Here is a 21,618-nt window from a genome sequence, read left to right on the forward strand (position 1 = left end):
AAATGGCCATGCCTTTATTCCTTTTAAACTTAATGCCCTAGCTCCTGAAATACTGAGTAGCAGCCTGAATTATTGCCCACAAAACAATGGGCAATCAGTTCAAGGTTCTCTGAATCTATGGGCAAGGTGCTGAAACTTAGGGTATATAACATGGTACATTTTACCTTCCAGGGAGAGAGCAAGTTACTTAACCTCACTGTAAAATGTCACAGCATTTACCTACTTACTAGTTTCTTGTGAGGACGCTATAGGATCATGTGTGTAAAGGGCCTAGGTCACTGCTGGCACATGGTATTTATTCAGTCACTATATACTTAGTCCGTTTGTTCCTTCTCTTGGGCTCAATTTATAATCTGTAAAATTAAAAAATCAAACTAAGCTGATTTCTAATGTCCCTTCTATCTCATAATGAGAGATTTTAGCACACGATTAGCAGTCACTGATAGTGAAAAGAATGAAAATCAGTAAAGACAGAGAAAAGCTGGCCAACACAACAAAGTGTATATAAATACTGTGAGGTGTTACATGACCTGAGTGCCATGTGAAGAATACCGCACCTAACAGCTGCAGAGTATACATTTAAGTGCATGTGAAAAACAGACCAAAAGTAATCTTATGTTGGGCAAAAAATAGTGTTATATACAGCAACAGAAACTGAAAGAAATATGGCCAAGTGCAGCAAGATAGATGAGTCCTTTAGCTGATGGGAAAGAAAAAAAAAAGCCAGAGGGATGCCTGGGCAGCTCAGTCGGTTAAGCATCTGACTGGCTCATGTCATAATCTCACGGTTTGTGAGTTCAAGCCCTGCATCAGGCTCTGGGCTGACAGCTCAGAGCCTGGAGCCTGCTTCAAATTCTGTGCCTCCCTCTCTCTCTATCTCTCCCCAACTTGTGCTCTGTCTCTCCCTCTTTCAAAAACAAACATTAAACAAAAATTTTAAGCTATGTATTTATATGAAGCAAAAAAATATGCAAAATAGGTTCACGACATTAGACGTCACAATCATGGTTATTGGGAAAAGAGGGTAATGAGGAAGGTTTCTGGGGTTCTATTTCTTGATCTGGAGAGTGGTTAAATGGGTATGTTCACTTTGCATTAATTCATCAAGGGCTACACTGATGATGGTGCATCAGTAAAAGTTTATCAATGACACCAAAAAGAAAAAGAAAGTGTGGCTAACATGCCCAGCTAGAAAGTGGTGACCCTGCGATTTGAATCAGGTGTGCAGGGCCTCACCCTCCTCAAGGCATCTATAAGGGCTTTTGCGTCTTGGTGGGTGGTGAGCTCCACTGTTTATACCTCAGCCCTGTACATTTTCTGAAAGCTCTTCTCAGCTTCTCGGGCTCTCCTACACTGCTGTAGACACCTATTTCAAGGGGAAAGAAGGCATCAGTTGGGGACTCATGTCCCTATGCCCCCTTTCAATTCAGGATTTTGTCTCTTTATAACTTCTCTGAAAAAGAACCGACTTGGTGACCACCTATTTTTTACTCCCAACAAATTATTTTATTGATATTTCATCTAGGCTGAAGTTTCCTGCAACAAGGTATCCTACCATCACAAGAAGTGACAAGAAAACTTACTCCATCTTTCTCACTCAGAGTTATTTCACCATCGATTTCATACATTATTCAACAAATACTCATTGGACACCATGTACAATATAGACACAATTCTAGAATAGATGCAGTGGTGCATAAGATCGAAAGACACAACTCCTGCGGCATTTGCGTCAACGAAATTAAAACAATAATGGCCTCTTCTTCACTGAGATTAAATTTAGTCATTTCTTGTTCCTTTTATAACTTAGACATCTTCATCAGTGTCCCCAGCTCAAGAGGAGAAAATTGGACTCCATTTTAATCATCTGCTATATCTTAGCACAAAAGAAAAGAAACCATTTGGACCACTCGGAGTACACAAATACCCAAAGCAATAAGACATCCTAATTGTACTCATAGCAAATGATCCAGCCAAAAGCCTATGAAGACCCTTGTCCCTACCTGCCTAAGATTCTGCAGAAATCATGGAAGCCCGAGCTATGTCTCTGGTGTCATTGGGGGTAGGGCCACTTAATGACGACAAATTGGGAAATCCAGAGGGGTCATCCCTCCAGACCTCCAGCTGTGAATTACATAAGCACGTTGCTCTACGGGGCGATGCTCTGACTCACCTTTATTGGAACCCAGCTTTTACTCCTGTATTACCTCAGCCTCTGCTGCTTACGCTTTCTTAGCAGCAGCCTGACCCCAGGGCACCTTTGTTTTATGTTAAAAAATAACTTTGCAAAGCTGGAGTGTGTGGTCATGTAAACTCTAGGATAATCATGGCTAGAATTCAAAAGGGCTTTCCTGGCCTGCCTGCGCGGCCTGCTGTTACATGAAGGGAACACAGTGCTGGGGCTTTCCTTCTAGAAGCCGCCGCGTGTCCCCATGAGAAAACGTGTCAGAGCAGACGTTTTTCAGGCTAAAAATACATGACCAGATTTCAAAATAGCAGTCCGAAAGCTTTCCAGAGCAACCTATTTTGTCCACTTGGTTCACCCAGGAAAAAAACATTCATGCCTGTGATTCTGCCCTCACTGAATCTGGATCAAATTTCTGAGTTCTGGAATACACTACAAGCATAATAAGGTTAAAGAAACACCTTAAAAATCATCTGCCAGACATTAGTGAGCAGTAATCCAAAATTATATACTGCCAGTGCTCCAGACAGAACAGCAAATTTGCATTCATTTCCTCTACATTTGTAAATGGTCTCTGTTCAACCAACATCCATTAAGTAACACATCATGGAGCCAAAAAGACATAATTACGGTCTGCTTCTCCTCCAGAGAAAGATTTCCCGCGAAAGCCAAAACAACAAGAAAACACCAAAAAGCAAGACTGAAAGAGTTCAAATTCTTTTAGGCCATATAAAACCCGAGAAAATTCTCTGCTGTCATTACAAATGAGGCATTGCTGGGCTAAAAATATGTTTAGGATGATGAATGTCATGTGTCACGATCAGATTCGAAAGGCAACAGAACGGACCACGCTCAGGATGTCCAGCACTGCCAGACGATACAGAGTCCCAGGGTGGATCTGAGATCCTGGGAGGTTCCCTGAGACAAACGGCCAGAGGACAAGGCCAGTGGGGTCCCATCGTTCTGTAAGCTCTCTGACAGCAAGGGCTGGGCCCTGACCACACTGTATCCCTGACATGCATACAATGCTCAGCACAGGGCCTGTAATACATGGTTTTTGAACAAAGAATTAGTGAACGGTGGTAAGTACCAGTGCCTGGGAAACAGCCGGATTAGAATATCGAAAGCAGAGTTTCTCAACAGCCGCACTGTGGAAAAAACAGAACAAAACAAAACAAACCACTGTTTTCCTTTACATTATACACAAGTCTCTCTGAATACAACTCTACCTGGACACTTCTGATACTGGATGTGGGTTTTTCTCCCCCGCCCCAAGCAGTCATGTGACACCAGCTGAATGTCCCCCAATTGAACTCGATTCTGACATTGTCCTAGAGACAGCATTAGATCCCACAGGTTAAAGTCTTGGTCCTACAAGATTGCCTCTTCCCCACTTTAGATGCTAGTTTCAAGTTCAGGCTGTTGCCTGTGCTTCTGAGCGAAGGGCCACAGATCAGAGGTGACCGTGACCCCCTCCTCAGGTTTGACTGCTTTGTTAGAGGGGCTCACAGAACTTGGGGATACAGTTTGCTTACAAGATTATTTCTTTGTTATAAAAGGAAAAAACAAAGAAGAGCCAAATGGAAGAAATTCATAGGACAACTCACATGTAGGAAGGGACATGGGGCTTCCATGTTTTCTGAGGTGACACTTCCCCTGAATCTCCAGATTTGCCAAGGAAGTTCTCCAAACCTGACCTTTGGAGGTTTTATGGAGGCTTCCTTAAGTAGGCAGCCAGTGATCAAATCATTGGCCATTGGGGAATGAACTCAGTCTCCAGCCCCTTTCTTCTCCCTTGAGGTCAGAGATGGGACTGAACGTTCCAAACTTCTAACCAAATGGATGGGGGCACCTGGGTGGCTCAGTCGGTTAAGCATCTGATTTCAGCTCAGGTCATGATCTGTGGTCTGTGAGTTCAAGGCCTGTGTTGGGCTCTGTGCTGACAGCTCAGAGTCTGGAGCCTGCTTCATATCCTGTCTCCCTCTCTCTCTCTCTGCCCTTCCCCTGTTCTTTCTCTGTCTCCCTCTCTCTGTCTCTGTCTCTCTCTCTCTCTCTCAAATAAACATTGGGATGCCTGGGTGGCTCAGTCCGTTAAGCGTCCGACTTTGGCTCGGGTCATGATCTTACGGTTTGTGGGTTCGAGCCCCGCGTCGGGCTCTGTGCTGACAGCTAGCTCAGATCCTGGAGCCTGTTCCGGATTCTGTGTCTCCCTCTATCTCTGACCCTCCCCTGCTCACGCTGTCTCTATTAGAAATAAATAAAACACTTTAAAAATAAAAAAAAAATAGATAAACATTAAAAAAATGTTTTTTTAATGCATGGATGGTTTCACAGGTAACCAGACTCATTCTTAAGTTATCTAGTTAGGGGTTTTCCAAAAGTCACCTCATTAACATAACAAAGACACCCTACCAGCTCTTAGCATTTAGGAAAATTTAAGTGTTCTGTGCTAGGAAGTAGGAGGAAGACCAAATATTTATTTCTCCTCATAAATCACTATAACATAGTTGCTATTAACATTTGGCTGAATAACTCTTTGTTGCAGGGGGGATCTTCTGTGTGTTGTAGGATGCTTCATAGCACCCCTGGACTGTGCCCACCTACACCAATCAAAAATGACAATCAAAAATGTCTCCAGATATTTTCAAATGTCCCTTAGAGGACAAATTCACCTTCAGTTGAGAGCTGCTGGATGTAAAGGAACAGGGTAGAATATCTAGGGAGATCCTCAGAATCAGGGAGGTTTGACAGGAAGAACCCTCTCAAGGTGGTAAAGGTTTAGGGACAAATTCTAGTCTCCAGAAAAGGCTTGAGAAGTATATTAGTATCCTATATATTAGTGGAAAGTGGCCTGACCCAAAGTGGCTTGAGCAATAAAAGATAACCTATTCGAAGAGTACCTAAAATTGCAGAGGTAGCTAACTTCAGGTATAGTGGGATCTAGGAGCTCAAACACTATCATCAAAACTCTTTTCCTCTTCCTTACTGGACTCCGCTTTCCTGATGGTTAAAGTGCTCATCACTCCGGGTGTACATCTTACCAGCTTGGAAACCAACCCTGACGGAAAGAGAGCTTCTCTTTCTCAATAGTTCTAGAAAGGAAAAAAACAAATCTTCCAGTTGATTCTTTTTGGACCAGTTAGGTCATGTGTCCAGCTGTGACTAATCAGAGTTAGGAGATTTAGAATTTGTGAAACATGTCAACTGGTTGGTTCTGAGTCTTGTGCCATTCCTAGAGCAGGGAGCAGGGAATAGCCCAGTTCCACCCCACGTACTGAGATTTACCTTGGAAAGCATATGGTTACCTAAAAAAAATTCAGCATGATGATACCCGAAAGAGTAAACAATAGGCACTGGGTACGCAAAACAGTGTTAAGTTAGCAGCCTACATCTGGAAACACTAAGATACCGAATCAGAAACCAAAGTAAGGGCTCCTGGGCTAGTATAAATACAGAGCCCCATTGATGGCCTCAGGGTACCAGCTGCTCAGATAGGGAACAACTTATAACTATCTTTTCTCTGAAACTTTCTTTCCTAGATCTGTGAGTACTTATTAAACATGAAGACATTTATGCATTCAAATAGCAATATTTAATCTTTCCCCCTGCCTGGCTCTGTTTGCATACCTTTGCTTTCCTTCCCTTCTTGCCCTTTCTAAAGATCCCCTCCAGTAAACTCAGACTTGGAACAGCTCCCTCCAGCTGAATGACAGACGCTTTCTATTTTGTGCTGCTCACAGACACTGAATTATGGGTCATGGAATGGGATCTCCTAAGTGCCAACACCAGGTCGAGGACAGAGAAGGGAGAGTTGTAATCTCTTGCCCTGGTAGCAGATGGAGATTTGCTCCTGTCCAAGCTGGTGAGCATTTTAGTTCCAGAAACAGAATGATGACCTCTAATAATGTTTAGAAATTGTGGTCTCTTGGACATGACCACAGGTGCCATTTTTGCTTGCTTCAATGCTAATCCCTTTTATAAATCTTACTGCGCATTTCTCTATAGACTCTATCAAGTCACGTCAATCTCAGACAACATGTTATATGGAATATGAGAAATCCAGCAACTGTCCCTTATAAGCTTGCAGCTTTTTAAATTTTATTAATGTTTATTTATTTTTGACAGAGAGAGAGAGAGAGAGAGAGAGAGAGAGCATGAATGCAGGGAGGGGTGGAGAGAGAGGGAGACACAAAATCCAAAGCAGGCTCCAGGCTCTGAGCTGTCAGCACAGAGCCCAATGCGGGGCTCAAACTCACCAACCGTGAGATCATGACCTGAGCTGAAATCAGATGCTTAACTGACTGAGCCACCCAGAAGCCCCAAATTTGCAGCTTTCTAATCTCATTATGTGACAACAATCTGCAGGAATTCACATGGAAATGTCAGGAGTCGGTCTGTCCTCATAAATTTAAGGCAGTTATTCGTTAAGCGGAAGTTCTTTGAGGACAGCAAATGTGTTTGCTGAGGGCATCTGCAGTCTGTGGAGGGACAGGGCTTGTGCTGACAGCAGTCTAGATCAGTGGTTGCCCACTGCAGGGTTTGGCCCACTCTGAAGACTAGAATCTTGGATCCCCAGTGTTGAGCAAGATTAATATCTGTGATAAGACTTGGAAGAGATTCTTTACATGAAAGCATTCCTCGAGGATAAAAGTAGACTTTTCCCTTTATAAGCATAAGGACATTCGATGGATTCTAAGACCAGCCCAGTTATCTCCTTTATTAGGGACCTTGTTAACATCTCTGAACTTCTACTGTGATAATTGCCTGGTTTGGATTCTTCTATTTTGCAAGGCTGCTAACGCTCCTTGACATATCAAATAAAGCCTTGTCCCACTCTATTCTCTATGAGGGCACTATGTGCCAGTGTACTGCAGATCTGTAGAATCACACAGACTTAGCTTGGAATCTTTGCGCTGCCTCTTACAATTTTCTGACATGGAGCTCATTTCACATCTATTTTCTTATCTCTGATCTGTGGGCACACCTATGTGATAGCATTGTGCTGAGACACATGTAATGCTTGGCACAGAGTAGGAGCTCATGCTGGCTATTGTGTTCTTTCAGGGTCTTTGCTTACTACTTGAAAATAATCCTCAGTCTCTGCATCAGCAAGCATATAACATTCTTTTTCAGGGTAAACTTTACAGAGGATTCGTCTCTCTAACACTTGAGGTAAACTGCTGGCTGCCTCATTTAGTTGTTCCTCTTTGGTCTGTGGCCACGTCCCACAGAGCTCTCTCCCCCATGCCCAGGATCGCTCCTAACTTTGGCCAATGCAGTATTGCTGTCTGAGTGACCACATCCCACAAGACGAGCATGCCAGAGATGTGGTGATCATTCCATACATGCTATGGTATCGGTTGTGTAATTGTTTAATGCGATGCTAACAATCAGTTCTATACATACATATCTCGGGGGGCCAATCGCCATCATTTGCCCACCATGTGAATAGAATCAGTTTACAAACACTCTCTGGTAAAAGGGACCAAGACAGAGCTATGATTCCTTAAGGGCCGTATGCATATCTTCATTATGCATACTTGGAATTTTTAGCATCTGATTACATGGCTTAGTTTTGTGGGTGATCCCCTCATCTTTTGTGTGTATATTCAACTCTAAGCTTTCTCCTCAGGATTTTATGTTCTGTTACAGACCTCATCTTAGGAAGTTTCTAAGCAATCAGTTTCTTTAACAAACATATAGTGAGCTCTCCCTTTGGGTAAGACTCTATGCTACGTGCCGAGGATACTTATATACGTGAATGACTGCTGAAATGCAATACAGAATACACTAGTTAATATAATAAGTGCATGAGCTGTAAGCCATGGCCACGTACAAACAGCACATCTAATCTGAAATCAAGCTTTGTGGGCCTCTCATGTCTGCTCTGCTGCTAATACTGCCATACCTAGATGAAGGCAGGGGGCATGTCCAGACAGACATGACCTTACGTGCACAGATTCCCCTCATGCCAGATTGCTGGCTGAGAAAATGGAGGAGAATGTTCTCAGGGATTCAGTTGGTAAAGGAATCAGAAAGGACAATTGTGCAGGGGTCAAAGGGTTGATTACATATTTCTTCGCTCATCTAGATCTTAGTTTCAAGGTTGTCACAAATGATTCTTCATACGTGAAACAGATTTATGACCACTGCATTCAGGATCACTACTGGATAATCCTCTGACAGGCACAGGAGACAGAGGCTGAGTTTGGAAAATAACCTGGCTTTGCCCTTTACCAACCATTCCTTTCTTACCCTTGGATTTCACACCACGATTGTCTTTGATATTGTGATGGTTATTCTTGTTGTTGCTTTTCTTTTTCTTGAGGAGTAAGCATTTGTCTTCTGCCTTCTTGCTTTGAAATAACAACTCCTTGCAGCATATTAAATAAGTGATAAATTAAATTAATGGAGGAATTGGGACAAGGAGAGTTATTTTTGGGAAATTACATGTTTGGGAATCCTTAGGTAAGCTAAGCATGTAAGGAACCCTGAGACATGATCCTTAAATTGACCACCACTAAAACTCTACTAGGACTGTTTTTATAAACAGTATAAATCTCAGATAACACCTTAACAGATAATTAAGGGCTCAAAGCTATTTGTCATTATGTTTGATGGAAGCATGCAACCTTCTGCTTCTAACCAGAATTGAAGAAGCAGGTGCCAACAGGATTTAGAGAAAGCAAGACACCATCCTGGACACCAACACGGTCTCTTTTATTTCCAGTACAGAATGGAAGTAGATGTGGCATCACTCTGCTTCTGTTCAACCTCAGTGCCTTCTGTATGTCGTCTTTGACCCCAAATTTTGTTACACTGTCAACTAAAGTCCAAAAGGTGAGCTTCCAACTGGTCAATCCATCATCAAAAATCTTCACTATTTTGGGGGGCACCTGGGTTGCTTCGGTTGGTTAAGTGTCTGACTCTCGATTTCAACTCAGGTCATGATCTCATTGTTCATGAGAATGAGCTCCATGTCAGGCCCTGCACTGACAGCACAGAGCCTCCTTGGGATCCTTTTTCTCTCCCTGTCTCTCTGCCCCTCCCCTGCTTGCACATGTTTGTTCTCTCTCTCTCTCTCTCTCTCTCAAAATAAATAAATAAACATTAAAAAATCTTTATTATTTTTGTCTGGGTTTTCCCAGGAACAGATTTTGTTTGGGTCCCTTCAGATAAGAACTTGAGTGTGGAAAGCTTATTTAGGAAATGAGGGGAATACCAGGAAGGAGTAAGAAAGCGATGGGGGCAGGGAAGGCAACAAATAAAAGTGTTACAGAGCCAGCTATCACAGTGGGAAACCAAAGCTGAGTCCTCTGGAGAAACTCTGGGAAATGCTGTAAAATTCACACCAAAGAATTTCCTCACCGTAAGTGTTATGGGCTGAATTACATACCCCAAACAGATATGTTAAAGTTCTAACCTCCAGGACCTCAGAACATGTGATTAATTTAGTAAAGACGTGTTCATCCCGAATAAGGCAGGCCCTGAATACAACATGATCGGTGTCATTATAAGAAGATGATGTGAATTGGGGCACCTGGGTGGCCAAGTCGGCTGAGTGTCTGACTCTGGATTTCAGCTCAGGTCATGATCCCAGGGTCATGGGATAGAGCCCCAGTGTCAGACTCCATGCTGAGCATGGAGTTTGCTTAAGATTCTCTCTCTCTCCCCCACTTGCTCTCTTTCTTTCTTGAAGAAGAAGAAAGAGGAGGAGGAGGAGGAAAAGAATAAGAGGGAGAGGAGGAAGAGAGGAGGAGATGTGAAGATAAGAGGAAAGAAGGTCATGTGAAGATGAAGACAGAGATGAACTCATACAGCTACAAGCCAAGGAACACCAAAGATTAATGGTGACAGGAAAAGCTAAGATGAGGCAAGGAAAGATTCTACCCAGAGTCTCAGAGAGAGCATGGTCATGGTAACACCTTGATTTTGGACTTCTAGCTTCCAGAAATGTGATTAAGAAAACATTTCTGTTGTTTTAGGGCCAGTTTATCATACTTTGATAGGGAAGTCCTAAGAAACTAACACACTGAGGGATATGGGATATTTATACACTACCATCAGTCACAGTTTGAGGACTGCTCAACCAGTGACTGACGGGAGTTAAGCCCAAAGTACTTCTTGATTTTCACACACAGGCAGAGCAGCTTTCTGAGGTTCCAGAACAATCCTCAAGCATAGAGATCTAGTTACTGGCAGTTGAAGTCCACTAAACACACTGAAATGTGACAGAGCTCCATTCTCTCATTATCCATAAGATAAAGTCCAGCTCCCTGGGCTGGTGGCAGAAGAAGATAGAGCTATTTGAAGATTGAGAAGGAATCAGTGCATTCTTGCTGGTTTGAAGACAGAGGGAGCACTTGCCCCTGAAAATAATGAATGACCCCCACTGACAGCCAACAGGAAACCGGACTCTACCAACAACCTGAATGAATGTGGAAGTGGATTCCTACCCCCAAACCTCCAGATTAATGCCAGTTAGCCTGGACTTGGGCCTTTTGAGACCTATGAAGGCCATTACATTTTGATGTCATTTGTAATACACCATAGATACCTGAAACAAGGACTTTTTTATGCCTTGATATAGTTCTCCAGATTGGTCATGTTGTATACATGATCTCTAACCTCACAAAAACATTGAAAAGTGGTTCCAACATAATTAGCCCCATTTTGCCAATAAGAAAATTGAGTTTCGTGGCGCCTGGATGGCTCAGTCAGTTAAGTGTCTGACTTCGGCTCAGGTCATGATCTCACAGCTCATGGGTTCCAGCCCCACATCGGGCTCTGTGCTGACAGCTAGCTCAGAGCCTGGAGCTTGTTTCAGATTCTGTATCTCCCTCTCTCTCTCTGATCCACCCCTGCTCACGCTGTCTCTCTCTCTCTCAGAAATTAATAATTAAAAAAAAGAAAAGAAAAGAAAATTGAGTTTCACATAGGTCAAATGACTCATGTATATTTACTCCCACTGTCCCCATTATTTCTACTCCTGCCTGTTAATGATAAAACAGTACTCAAACCACTACTTTTAAAAAACCATTCCAATTCGTGCTAAGTAAAAGAACTGGTGTGGCTGCTGACATGGGCTGGGCTTCTTGCCCCAGGGGAAGGGAAGTGTCACTGTTGTATGGCTTAGATGGGCACTGGACCAAAAGCATGTGGGCCTCTCCAGGAAATCAGTGGGAAGCAGATGCCCTATGGGAAAGCAAGGGTCTACCTACCGCTCACCATATGTCAAGCAGTGACAGGTCAGCATTTGTCTAAGAGGTAGGCATTCCAAGAGTTGTCACCTGGGACCATATGGTCATTGGGATAGAAAAAAAAAAAAACCACCCCACTATCATGTCAGGTGTTAAACACCAGTTGCCAAAAATATATATTGTTTATGACAGCTTTTAATTTCTGGAGAAACATGGAGAGACATGTTCCCCCAGGCAACTTTGTGGAACTACAGTTACATTGAACAAACTGCAACAACTATATATAGAAAAATGGCCATCCCTATGGTAGTAGGATTGTTCCATGCTCCTAAAAATATGGCCCCAAAATATTATCTAGGCCATGATATATCATCATCCAGACAAATAGAAGACAAAAGATTAGAATGAATACTTCAAAAAAGTAGGTGGCAAACAGATATATGAAAAGGTGTTCAATTTCATTAGGCATCGGGGAAATACAAACTGAAACACCACAGAGACACCATTGGCAATCCAATGAAATGGCTAAAATGAGAAAGACCAAAACTATCAATTGTTGACCAAGATGGGGACTGACCACAAATTTCAAATATTGCTGCTGGAAGGAGTATAAATTAGTACTTTAGGAAAACCTTTCAGCACTATTTACTAAAGTTGAATGTACCCTTTCTATATGACCTAACAAATCCACTATCAAGTATACCCAACAGATATGTGTGTACATGTTCCCAAATGACGTTTAAACGAGTGTTCATACATTCTAATCTTTTGTCATACCACATCAGTTATGATGTGGTGCTTGAAAATCAACACTCCACATACAAGACCCAAAAGATAGCTTCTTGGTTTCTATCTGCTTGTAATACGTGCTATTTGTAGTGTACTGAGAGTCCAGCTATGACTTAGGTAGGTAGGGATTAGAATAATGATTCTATCGTTTTATTACTATATGACTTTGGATACTTATGCATCAGTTTACTGTCTTTAAAATATAGGCCATAGCAATTCCTATTTCATTAGATAACAATAAGAACTCATGATGCTAATGTAAACATAGCAGTTAGAACAGTGCTAGCACACAGTAAATGCTCCATAAATTAGATGCCATGTATCAAGCCATCTCTCTTTCCCTATTTATACTTCTGTATGCTCAGGTATGTTTCAGACATACTCAAGTAGATTCAGCTGGAAGTAAACTTCAGATGCGCACTTCTGTCAATGGACAGGTAAGCATCCAGTGATATTGTAAAAATCAAATCTGTTATTTGATAAATGTTGCTATTAATAGGTGACAGGGGAATAACTTTATAAGGATGCATGTATTCTGAGCATGTATCTTTCTAATATCTTTTATAGGATTGGAATGTTGATAACATGCTTCATCAAGCAGATGTGATTTTGACCTCAATCTAGTACATAAAATATATTTATATTAATTGTATGCACATACGAACATTTGTTTCCTCAAGATTTTCATTTATTTTCAGTACTACTAATTTAACCGAAGGTTTAAAAGTTTAAAAGAGTACAAGAGTTGTAGGATGGCCTTGAGGTCTTAAGTCTAGAAGTCAAATAGATCACAGAAATGATATAAAAGTCTGTGGCAAGGGAGATGGATAGATGGCACTAAAGAAATAGAAGAAAAATTGGAAGGAAAAATGAAAGAGTAATGTATTTGGATAAACCCAATAAAATACTAAATATCAATGATCAAGCTACAATAATGTGGAAAACAAATTTTTTGGCTTGCTTCAGCTATAAATCCTGGATATGTCTCATTCCCTCTGATAAAACATGCCTTTAGGGGCGCCTGGGTGGCTTAGTCGGTTGAACGTCTGACTTTCGCTTAGGTCATGATCTCGCTGTTCCTGGGTTCGAGCCCCGTGTCGGGCTCTGTGCTGACTGCCAGCTCAGAGCCTGGAGCCTATTTCGGAGTCTGTATCTCCCTCTCTCTCTGACCCTCCCCTGTTCACGCTGTCTCTCTCTCTCTCCTAGAAATAAAAAACAACAACAACAACAACATGCCTTTAATAATCATTTTCTAGCTCTTCAGTTCTTCCAGTGACTACCAACGGTGGCAGGGACATACTTTTGATAGAATCCATTTGTACCTTCCAAGATAATAGGAATATTTTGCTCATTCAATAATCCCAGCATTGAAAAAGGAAAGTCCCTGTATGACAGCTATGCTGCAGCCTCAGGAACAAGTCTTAGATGGGGCGTGAGGACACAGGGCTCAGCACTGACTTCTCCAGAGAAAATGGAGTCAATAGGTCTCCCACATGCTAGGCTGTGTGGAGAAGAGTTTTCCCTCAAGGGCAGAGACTGAGGTGGGGGTGCAGGGAAGCACAGAATTAATGACAGCAAAAGATTAAGCAACAGATAAGATGGAGAAATTATTAAAACGCCAAGGAAAAAATAACTGGAAGAAAAAAAACATAATCATATTATACAAGTTGAGTTGGCTCAGCTGGGAGTAATATTTGCATAGATATAATACTGAAAGCGCAGTTTTGATTTAATACAACATTATGACAGGACTATACTATATTAGGAGAGTCAAGGAGGAAGGAAGAGTGATAGGGACAAAGAGAGGACATGAATGTGTCAGTCTATTTAGGACACGTGGGTAAGAAAAGTCTCTCTTAGTAGAAAATCAAAAGGTAGCAGTGTAATTATATTACATATGGAGGTAATATCCAAAGAAAATCCAAGAGTTTATAGTGGCTATATTCAGAGGTGAGAATGGCAGGATTTGAGAGAATCTTTTTCATTATTAGACTGGCAGTATTATTTAATTTTGAATCTATGTAGCTATACTATTCTGACTTAAAAAAAAAAAAAAGCAAAATGAACAAGGGGTTAATCTTTGGACACATTTAGTCCTGATTCTGAAAAGAACAAGATGGCTACTAATGTTTATAATAAAATACAGCAATGCAGAAATTAAATGTGTTAGTACATTATAAATAACTATTTGGCTCCACTCGATGGCTTATGTGATACTCAGAAACACATGGTCACCAGCCTGGTCCCTAATTAGTCAAAGCCTGCCAGAATTAAGATACAAGAAAAAGGTATGACATGATTATATGGCTATCATTTTTATCTAGGAACTAATGCTAAATTCAATATTTAAGAATATAATGGCAGTTAGTAATTTGACAGGATTGTTGCATTATATTTGTTTTTCCAGAGTAGCCCCTTAGTTCTTCACCATTTTTAACAATTTTTACTTTATTTGAATATTCTATGAGATAGTCAATCCCCCTGGCTCTCTCTCCCAGACACCCTGATGATAGATAGAATCTATTTTATCTATTTCACTTGCAGCCTGTTGGTACACCTGCTGACACTCCCTTGACCAAATGAGGCCAAATCAGGTCCTTTAGGGTCTGCAGGCTGCAGAAACATGCCCATCACATCTCCTTCTGCTTGCTGCTGTGTCCAGGGAGCGTGAGAAAGAACATGAATGAGAAAGTAATGAAAACTTGCTTTTGTTTGTCTCATTTCTTATGTGCTCGCATGATGAAAGAAAAGGAACTTAGGGGGCACCTGGGGAGCTCAGTCTGTTAAGCATCTGACTTTGGCTCAGGTCATGATCTCGCAGTTCAGGAGTTCGAGCCCCGCAATGGGCTCTGTTCTGATAGCTCGGAGCCTGAAGGCTGCTTCAGATTCTGTGTCTCCCTCACTCTTTGCCCCTCCCCCACTCACGCTCTGTCTCTTTCTCTCTCAAAAATAAATAAACATTAAAGAAGGAAGGAAGGAAGGAAGGAAGGAAGGAAGGAAGGAAGGAAGGAAGGAAGGAAGGAAGGAAGAAAAAAGAAAAGGAACCTATGTTCAGTTAAAACCAGGCATTTAGCCGATACCCAGACTAAAATGGCAGTATTCAGGATCAGCAGGGGGAAAAAAATCAGAAAATAAATTGTAGAGTATGAGAAACAATATACAAAGAGGAAAGTAACATAATCATGAGCCTAGAGCATGTATTGTTCTTAGCTGCCTAGCATGGATCTATTCTGCTGCATCAAACCCAGCCCCAGGACAGGATCTGATGGATTCAACCAATCACAGAAATCCCAGCTCCTCTGTCAAAGGTCATTTTCAAGATAAACCAACTACATTTTTTTTCCTTTCTTTTCCTTTTTTATTTTCTTAATTTCAGCTTTACTGAGGTATAATTGACAAATAAAACTGTAAGATATTTAACACGTACACTGTGGTGATTTGATATACATATACATTGGGGCGCCTGGGTGGCTTAGTCGGTTAAGTGTCCGGCTTTCGCTTAGGTCATGATCTCGCGGTTCGTGGGTTCGAGCCCTGCGTCGGGCTCTGTGCTGACTGCCAGCCCAGAGCCTGGAGCCTGTTTCAGTCTGTGACTCCCTCTCTCTCTCTGACCCTCCCCTGCTCACGCTGTCTCTCTCTCTCTCCTAGAAATAAATAAAACATTTAAAAAATAAAATAAAATAAATTGATATACATATACATTAGGGAAGAATTCTCTCACCTAGTTAATTAACACATCCATCACCTCATATATTTCTCTTATTTTTTTCCTCTTGGTAAGAATATTTAAGCTCTGCTATCTTTACAAATTTCAATTATACAATACAGTGTTATTAACTACAGTCACAAGGTTTTACATTAGATTTTCAGACTTTATTCATCTTATAGCTGCAAGTTTGTATTCTTTTACTAATCTCTCCCTACTTTCCAACCCCTGGCAACTAACTACTTTCCTTCTCCCTATTTCTGAGTTTGATTGCTTTTTTTTTCTCTTTTTAGATTTCACATGTAAGTGATACCATGTGGTATTTGTCTTTGTCTGTCTGGCTTATTTCACTCAGCATAGTGTCCTCAAGGTCCATCCATGTTGTTAAAATGGCAGGATTCCCTTCTTTCTCATGGCTGAATAATACTCCATTGTGTATATATACCACATTTTCTTTACCCATGCATCCTTTGGTGGACTCTTAGGGTGTCTTCCTTTATTGCCTATTGCCAACTAGGTACGTATTTACCTTAGACAAAAGATTTTCTCTAGAACAGTCCAGTGTGCACAGTCCTCAGCAAATTTGCTCAGTAATCATGGAAAACTACAGTCTCCTGGCTGTGACCATGAGGCATCAGAAAGCTAACCTAAGAAAGCAAGGTGTAGAGAAGCACAAAATAAGAAAGTAGAACCCGCAATAAACCATGTCTGAGAGTTGCCTTACCTCTAAACTTTGTGGTTGTGTGACCCAATAAGTCTTTTGTACTGTTGAAGCCAGTTTGACAAAAGCTTCTAACTGACACAATACCTAATGGACTGGATGCATGAAGAAGCCAAAGAGCGATAGACTACTGGGCACCAAGACAGAGAATTGAATGTATCTGAAAAGAATCCCATTCAAACAGAGTCCAGAAGACAAAGAAAAAATTCAGTGCTGGAAACCAGAAGATAATTGCTTAATTGCAGTTTGGGGACAGCACTCATAAAAGGGGAACATTTCACCCCAGTGGGACTACAGAGAAGGAAATGACTCATTGTTCTCAAACTGGTAAAAGCTAAAATCCCTTGTCTAAGGATTACTGTTCTCTGTGATAGCTCCATAATATTCTGTAAACTTGCTTAATATATTTTTTTAAAAGGCATGTTTTCTCTAGGCGCTTTAGAGGAAATGAATAAGGACAAGGAGAAGAGTTGGCAGTTTAATGAAAGAAACTAAAGCATATATTTTCATACATATGATGGATCTGGCAGAATCTTATATTTGCAACAGTTATTTTATGTTATTTTATTTTTAAATGTTTTACTTATTTTTAAGAGAGAAAGAGCATGAGCAGGGGAGGGGTAGGCAGAGGGGGACAGAGGATCCTAAGCAGGTGCCACAAAAACAGCACAGAGCCCAATGCAGGGCTCAAACCCACAAACCCTGAGATCATGACCTGAGCTGAAGCCAGATGCTTAACCAACTGAGCCAAACAGGTGCTCCTGCAATAGTTACTTTAAATGTTGAAGCTTGAACTTTTAGATAAAATAATATAAAAGAAATATCTGCTGTATGGTACTGAGCAAATCTCCTACTCGAGCCAGTCTTCTTTCCGACCAGATAGAAGTTGGGCCAACTCATGGACTGGACCTTTGAAACCTTCCTTCCCTCAGCCATAGCCCCCCTCACTTAGCACTGTAAGGATTCCACTTACTTGCAGATTAAATTAGTCTGTGGTAAGAGGACTCTTGATTTGTGTATTAAAGTTACTTCTCCACAGGTTGCTTTTAACTTGCAGGTCAATAACTAAATTACCCATTTCCCCTCGGATTGCTGAGTCAATGACCACAGCAGGAATATAGCTCTTAAATTCACCCCAAACACATGCGTTCAGAACTCACAGAATATTGAGTGTTTACAAAAGACAAAAACCAGATTCTAGAGAGAATAGACCAGATTCTAGAGAGAAGAGAAAGGTTAAAGAACTAAACTAATGACTGGATTTCACCCAGCCTCAGATGCACTTTTTTTTCTTCTCATTTTCGATCTCAGGAATTGATCTGCATCTGACAACTGGCTACTGTCACGATGTAGTTCTCATTGCCTGCATGCATGTGACTGTTGTCATAGATGTCCACATCGTTGGCACTTCAGCTAATAGGTGAATTGTTGGCCCTTTATGTGTTGAGTTTATGTGCCATTTACAATGTCTTCCTGGTTATGCTGGAGTGCTCAGGCTACCATAACAAAGTAGCATCTCGGGGTCTTTCTTCTGTGTGTCCTAATCTCTTATAAGGACACCTGTCAGATGGGAGTACGACCATCCTAACAGCCTTATTTTACCGTAATCACCTCTTCAGGCCCAACTTCCACATGTAGTCACATTCGGAGGCACTGAGGGTAAGGACTTCAACATATGACTTTTGAGGGGCACATAATTCCCATAACACTGGGATGAAAAATTCTAAGATGTTGAAGCTTTATGCAGTGATTTTCCTTCCGAGGGACAGATTTTTAAAATGAGGTATCTTAGGATGAGTGGCATCTGTGCAGATTATTTATTCCTTTCAGCATCCAACTCACCCTTATGTACTCTCTGGTGCTTGCAGTGGGGTAAGGACCTCAGATCCCACATCTCCCTGCCCCATGGCTTCCTGGTGGGCTCTGCCAATGGGAGACCTAACAGGGAGCCTGGAAGTGGGCAAAGGGGATAAAGGACTTCTTTTCTGTAAGTTATGCTCCAGTAACAGAGACCAGCTGTAGCTTCAGCCTCAAGATTCTTTTGGCAATTCCAGACCCAGCCATAGAGCAGGCTCCTGGAGAAAAGGCCACCCGCACCCACATCAGCCATACAGTAGCCCCCAGAGCTTCAAGCACCAACCACACAGGGCCAAGCCCCCAGGTTTGGTGAAGCCATCTCTTTTTATTCTCTACCATGGCAGCTGCTTTTATACTTTTATCATTCCAGCAATTCCTGTATTAAATTGCTTCTATGAGATATACCTGGTATGGTCCATCTTTCCTGACATAGACCCTGATTTATATAATGTCTTAGATTAGATGAAATAAAGTACCCTGAAAATATTTAAGTACATCTAGGGGCACCTGCGCAGCTCAGTTGGCTAAGCGTCTGACTCTTGATTTCGGCTCAGGTCATGATCTCACAGTTTGTGAGTTCAAACGCTGCATCGGGCTGTGCGGTGGCAGTGTGAATCCTGCTTGGGCATCTCTCCCTCTCTCTCTGTTCCCCTCCTGCTTGTGTGCTCTCTACCCCCAATCCCTCAATCAAAAATAAATAAATAAACTTGAAAAAAAGCTTAAAAAGAAAATATTTAAGTACATCTAAAAGTTCTGTTTATTTGCATGGTTTCTATAAACCACTTTATATAGCTATTTTACCTCAATTAACTACTTCTTCAATTTGGAGCTTTAAAGTGTATTTTCTGGGGGCACCTGGGTGGCTCAGTCAGTTGAGCGTCCAACTTAAGCTCAAGCCATGATCTCATGGCTTGTGAGTTTGAGCCCCTTGTTAGGCTCCATGCTGACAGCTCAGAGCTTGGTGCCTGCTTCAGATTCTGTGTCTCCCTCTCTCTCTGCCCAAACCCCATGCCCCCCACTCATGCTCTGTTTCTCTCTCTCTCTTTCTCTCTCTCTCTCAAAAATAAACATTAAGAAATAAAAAATAAATAAAATACATTTTCTGTATACTTTTTAGTCTTTACAGATTCATGATAACAGATTAATTGGCTTTATATTGTATTTGTAGCTTTCAATTCCTGCATGTACTCAAACCTTTATCTATAAAAGGTAACCATATACAAAAGAACATATACACAGGTTTGCCAAGGGCAAAATGCACCTCTGTGTTGATACTCTCTATTGAAGGTAAGTTTTGATAGGAGTGGGAGAGATAATTTTGAAAATGTTTGTGACAAAATATTTTAATGCATGTAAATTGTCTTAGATAAATTCATATGTCACTGAGGATAACAGAACTTCCTAGATTTGATATTTCCATCTCAGAAAGTTCTTAACATGTGAGTTCTGGCTTTTTCTTTTTTTCACTAGAAATGTCTAGATTTTATGTCTTGTACAAGGAAGGCTGCTATAGCTCTCTATGACCTTAAACAAGCCACTCTACAGCTCTAAGCTCAATCATCCCATCTGAGAAAAACAAGGCATTGGGTGAGATCAGTGATTCCAACCCCCTTAAATATCAAAGACATATTTCCCCACCTGTCTCTCATAAACCCAGTATTTAAAAAATGTTTCTCCACCAACAAGATTGCATTTAAGTTTGGATTTCCCAATATCTATCTTATTATTATTATTTTTTTAATTATTTATTTTGAGAGACAGAGAGAACAAGCAGGGAAGGGGCAGAGAGAGAGAATCTCAAGCAGGCTCTGCAATGTCATCGCAGAGCCCAATGCAGGGCTTGATCTCACAAACCATGAGACCATGACTTCAGCTGATATCAAGAGTCAGACACTTAAGTGACTGAGCCTCCCAAGCACCCCCCAATATCTATTAGTCACAGACATATATGACTTTCAATTGGATATTCTGATTTTCAATTTTCTTTTTATTTTTAAATGTACTTCAAATTTTTCAAAATGTGGAGCATCATTTGGTAGCCGCCATTATTATGCTCATGAACCTCTCTGGGTGTTTCAGGTTCAGAACCCCTGGTCTCAGTAGTCTTTTTGCATTCATAGCCTAAACTCTGCACTCCTGGGTGAATTCCAAGGTTTGTGTCAGTCAAACATTCCCTTAACCAGAATCTTCATCCAAATGTACATAATGGGAACTGAAATAGAGTGGAGCCAAATGGGATATGTTTGTTTCCTACAGGCTCATTTTATCAATCACTCTGTTAGAAACTAAGGATGTTTTTAATCCCATAAGATTCAATCATGCTTAGAAAGATAAAGTTTCCAGACTTTATATATTCAAAAGTCACAGAGTTGAAAGGAATCTAAAATAATCGGTCCAACTGGATCCTGAATTTAAAGCCTTTGTTTAGTGGTCCTGCCCAGTATTTGTCCAAATTATGCTGGAATAAATTAAACTGACAGGGAGGCTCATAGTGTTGCATAATTAAAACCATGCAGACTTCAGTACCCTACATATTTTCCATTGCCTGAAACCGAAGACCCACATCCTTTTCATGGTCCATTACTGACACAGAGAAGGCGGTCATTAAACAATCTCCAATGGCTGAAGGAAAACTCAGATCTACTCAAGTGGCATTTACTGGATAGTTCTGCTTTTGCTCACTTACATGTAAGGGAAATCACCACACCCTGTGTTTATCTGCAACAGGCAAAGTAAAGGAGACAGTTAATGCAATCATCTAGATAATTCAGGTCAATGGGAAAATGCTGTTTCTTCAGTGAAAGGGAATTCAGGGTTATCTAAATCATGCAGATTGGCATTTGTTTTGGTTACATCGAAACAATTTGAAACACTTAATCTGTATATGCAATCTTTCTTCCATATGCCATGTCCATTAGAGAGAACATTTATGCTTCTTTTAGCCGGTTTTTCCTGTTTTGCAACTTATATTTTTAGAAAGGATTTGTATCACCCATTATTCAAGTAATTATCAGCTTCTAGCAGATCTGTTGATTTTCTTAATTAAACTTAGCTAACAAATCATTAAAAAAGAAAGAAAAGTGCAACAGTGTTTCCTAGTCCAATTAAATAACTATTCTTTATTTTATTCTGTCCCCCCCTAGACTGGAAAGTAAATTGT

The sequence above is a fragment of the Hyaena hyaena genome, unplaced genomic scaffold (genome assembly GCF_003009895.1).
Source record: "Hyaena hyaena isolate Hyena2069 unplaced genomic scaffold, ASM300989v1 scaffold_403, whole genome shotgun sequence".
Classification (NCBI taxonomy): Eukaryota; Metazoa; Chordata; class Mammalia; order Carnivora; family Hyaenidae; genus Hyaena; species Hyaena hyaena.